General features: G+C 36.7%; 1 non-coding gene across 1 annotated transcript; it reads right to left on the reverse strand.

The window, feature by feature from the left end:
• Positions 1-3,098: 3,098 nt before the first annotated feature.
• Positions 3,099-3,230, reverse strand: LOC123610053. The gene has a single exon (XR_006718079.1). It is a non-coding gene; the product is annotated as a small nucleolar RNA SNORA72 (small nucleolar RNA).
• Positions 3,231-3,601: the final 371 nt, after the last annotated feature.

A 3,601-nucleotide genomic window follows, 5' to 3' on the forward strand; every position in this document is an offset into this window, starting at 1 on the left:
AATAGCTTTGTTGGACATCGAGATAAGATTATAATAGAGTCTATAATAGCAGTGCCAATCACGGATGGCAGAAAGGCTGTTATTCTTGGGCTGTTGTATTTGTAAATCATGCTAGATTTCCCATGGCTTAATCTAAAAATGCTACACTGTCAGTGGTAGAGGCTTACAGAAAGAACATCCTACTCTCCTTTTGTGTGTAATAAATAAATTCTAAGAAGGGCTCATATCATCTAAGGAGTCACTCAGGTGGCATTTTCACTTCTGTACCTGACCCTGTAGGAGCCAGGAAGTTACCACACTCACTTGCATGTAAAATGATTCTTATTTCTGTTGAAAGTTGTATTTTTGTTTGTTTTAGTTTTCCTTTTGCTTGAATTAGAAGCATATGTCTTGAGATGGGCTAGGAAGTGTGGATTGTAGAGCTCTTTGTCTAGGGAGCAGAACTATAAAGAGGAAGAGGCAGGTCAGAGGATCAGTTAGGGGGTGAGGAAGAAGCTCTTACAAACAGGAGGACTTGGAGTTAGGTATTAAAAGAAAGAAGGAAAAACAAAAAGGAAGTATTTTCAAACATTCTGTAGATCTTCATGGAACTGGTATGTTCTTAAGGGTAAAACACCAAGGTATAGCTAAATAAATCAGATTTTGTGTTTCATTGCCTTATACCTTCAGAGATGTTTCATTTTTTATCTGGAGTAGGTGGCTTTTCATATAATTTTCTGTCAACTTTCATATCCCTTCTATATACCCCAGCCACTAAAAGCAAAGTAATCACCACTGCATAGCTATAATAACAAAAGAGCTGTGGACTGTTTCTGTATAAGGAAAGGACCTATTTCAAAGTATGTTCCTATGTAAAGGCCTATTGTGAGTTAGGAATATAAAATCCAGAAATGATAGTAATATTTTATAACTAACCACTTAAATGAGTCAATACTTATAGGGACCCTCTAGGAAAATTATAAGGAAATAGTCAGCAAATTTAGTTTTAGAAAGAACATCATATTATATTCCTCAATGATTGCAGTTGAAAGATAAGCAAAATGAGTCTCAGAGAAATCAAAAACTGTGTCATAAGTTTTTTTTTTAATGAGTTGGATGTGAAATCCTGATTTCTTGAATGTCATTCCTGCCTTCAAGCTCCCTTGGATATATTTGGTATCTTCTATAATGGAAAATGCTCATAACCAAATCTGCTTGTTTTGTAATACATACAAGATTTTTTCTAAACCAGAAAATGTCTTTAATCATAAATTGTCAATTGTAATGAAGTAGCAATCAAGATCTAAAATACAACCAATTTCCTGTATCAAAAAAAGAAATTCTAAACATTGGATAACTGAGCAACTAACAAGAAAACTCTGGGTTGTTACAGCTACACTTTCCAAATTATATCCACAACCTTAGATTAACTTCAGACGCAAACTAAAATTACTAATGTTAGCTTGAAACAAGCCAGTTCCCTCACCTGTGAAAGTGGGGATTTGACCCACCCATGCTTGTTATATAGCTGTTAAGAGGAGAGTTTTCTTACTCAAGGTTCATTAAATACTTGGATAGCATATTGAAGGCTGCCTATGTGGATTGATTGATGCGAAAGTCAAAAAGATGTTGTGATTTCTGACATTCCTGCAGCCTTGCTTAGAGCCCAGAACAGGCTGTGCAGTATATACGCAACTAGCCCCCTTCACGTCTGTAAATCAAGATGTATCTAAATCACTATTTTTCCCAGATTCATTCTGCTGAATTTTCCAAAGCATATTAACTGATGTGGGAAAAGGATTTTGTGCTACATACTTGAGAGGTGTAGTATGCAGTTTCCCAAAATTGTCAACACCGAACATACTTCGTTGTGTATCTTTTAGGACAAAAATTATATAAAACACACTATGGGCAATTTATTGAAGACCTGGGATTATTCTGAAATTGTCCAAGTACATTTTTCTACCCCAACCTCTGCACACCTTTAGGAAAGATCCTTCTTCATCAGAGTTCAGTAGAACTTTTCTCAGCCTTTGACAAAAGTTTGGGTGGGAGAAACATACTTCATTTAATCCTCTTTGCTACTCATATTTGGTAGATTTAAACTGGACTATATATTGTAATTCTGGTTAAATTTTGGGTATTGAACCTTGCTTCCTCTGAAACATTATAAAATATCAAATGTTAACAATGTCCTGAGACTGGAATTATGAAAATTAATTCTCTTAAAAGCCTACTACAGGAAAGGAACTTAGTGCCCTCCCATTACGAAAACAGGAACATGGAAACTTGTGTGTATAGTTCTTACTATATGAAAATCTTGCCACCACATCTAGCTGCCTCATCCTCTCTAAACCTATCTTCAGAAAAGTGTGTTGAAACAAAAGACGTAAAGAGAATAACTAAAATGAACACAGTGTTTTTAAAAGTTCTCTGGCCAGGTTTTTGTTTGTTTGTTTGTTTGCTTTTAGAGAGAGAGTCAGAGAGAGAAAAGCTCGAGCATGCAAGTGGGAGAGGGGCAGAGGAAGAGAAAGAGAGAGAGAGAATCTCAACTAGGTTCCATGCCCAGCAGAGTCCCATGTGGGACTCGATCTAATGACTGTCAGATCATGACCTGAGCCAAAACCAAGAGTCTGACACTTAATTAACCACCTGAGCCACCCAGGCACCCCTGGCCCGTTTTATTGGAGAAAAATTTTGCACAACTTACTCTTCATCAGTCTGTTCTGGCATGCTTCTCATGATATTAAAATCACTTAGAAAATAAAACACAATCATTTTACAATTCAGTAAATGAAAACTGGTAATCATCAAACTAACCATGGTTATCTTCAAAAGTTATTACACTAGCTGTGTTCTTGAGGTTGATCAAAGATACTTAGAGTCATAGACACTTCCCATGTAAGATGCATCATATAAAAGCCCCTGGGTAGCTCAGTCGGTTGAGCATCAGACTCTTGATTTCGGCTCAGGTCATGATCCCAGGGTCATGGGTTTGAGCACCATGCTCAGAATGCTTAGCATTCTCTCCCCCCGCTCTCTCCTCTCCCCCTCTTTCCCCTGCTTATGCTGTCTCTCTCACTCTATCAAAAAAAATGCATCGTATAAATCAGACTTGGTTTTATCTCCAGCACTTACAAAACCAGACCTAGGAAAAGAACGAGGTCTGGAGACACATGCATGGTCTTAATTTAGCAAATGTTGAGCTTGCCCTGATGGTTACAAAATCAGAACAGCAAGAATATTTGCAGTATTTTATCAATTAATTAAAAATTCATAAGTTCAAAACATAATATGTGTTATTTGTAGGCATTTCTAAGAAAAAGTTCCAAAAGATTAAACTCATTTGAAAGAATAGCATATTATTAAATGATTTGTATCATAAATTTTAATTATAATACACTTTCACAAATATTTTCCTATGTATTTGTCACAAAATACAAGTGAGGTGAGTGGTTAGGAACTGTACTTTACAGACAAGAAGTCTGAAGCTCCAAATTGAAAAGGCAGATATCAGGGCTGGATCTCAGGCCCAGGGTTCCTGACTCGTCACACCACAGCTGTTTGCATTGTCTCATAGTTGGTCTTTAATGGTTCATTGACCCACCTTTCCTCACCTCCA

Source organism: Leopardus geoffroyi, chromosome B2 (genome assembly GCF_018350155.1).
Source record: "Leopardus geoffroyi isolate Oge1 chromosome B2, O.geoffroyi_Oge1_pat1.0, whole genome shotgun sequence".
Taxonomy (NCBI): domain Eukaryota; kingdom Metazoa; phylum Chordata; class Mammalia; order Carnivora; family Felidae; genus Leopardus; species Leopardus geoffroyi.